Below are 648 nucleotides of genomic sequence, written 5' to 3'. Positions count from 1 at the left end.
AGCATCCACAGGTGGGGGAGGGGGAGGAAGGAAGGAAGGAAGGAAGGAAGGAAGGAAGGAAGGAAGGAAGGAAGGAAGGAAGGAAGGAAGGAAGGAGGTTTCCATCCCCCTAGGCTGGAAAACAATTCCTCCTGTACATCATAGAAAGCCCACAGGCATTGGCAGGCATGCTGCTGGAAGCAGCCTTTCTGCATGCCCTCACATGCAGATGCCACACTCTTCTGCATCACTGGAGGATGGGAATAACAGGAAAAGAAGCACCCCATACCCAAGGTCTGTGTGAAGGGCTGAGTAACTCCTTCTGGCCCCACAGTGATCAGCAGTAGCCCCTATGCACACAATGAAGGCATTCCAGGAGAGTACAGACAGGATCAGCAGAGACATTGCTGCTTCTTTTTCAGGCTGTCCTCTCTCCATTTGGGAGCCTGCTGGGAGACCTCGGGGCATTCCATCCCTTTTGTCCATTGTGGGGCAGCAGTGCCTTTTCCTTGCTGAAATAATGCAGCGGGGTCCTCTGAGCAAGGAGCTCTGCAGCCCTTCCAAGGAAAACAGTCCTTCCCACAGGTCTGCATGTTCCTTTGCAGAATCCATTGCTCAGCCTATGGCTCAGATCATGGCCGTGGCTGGTGGCTGTCTGCACTGGCTCAG

This window comes from Geospiza fortis, unplaced genomic scaffold (assembly GCF_000277835.1).
Source record: "Geospiza fortis unplaced genomic scaffold, GeoFor_1.0 scaffold23, whole genome shotgun sequence".
Taxonomy (NCBI): Eukaryota; Metazoa; Chordata; class Aves; order Passeriformes; family Thraupidae; genus Geospiza; species Geospiza fortis.
Note: the sequence above shows the minus strand (reverse complement) of the source record.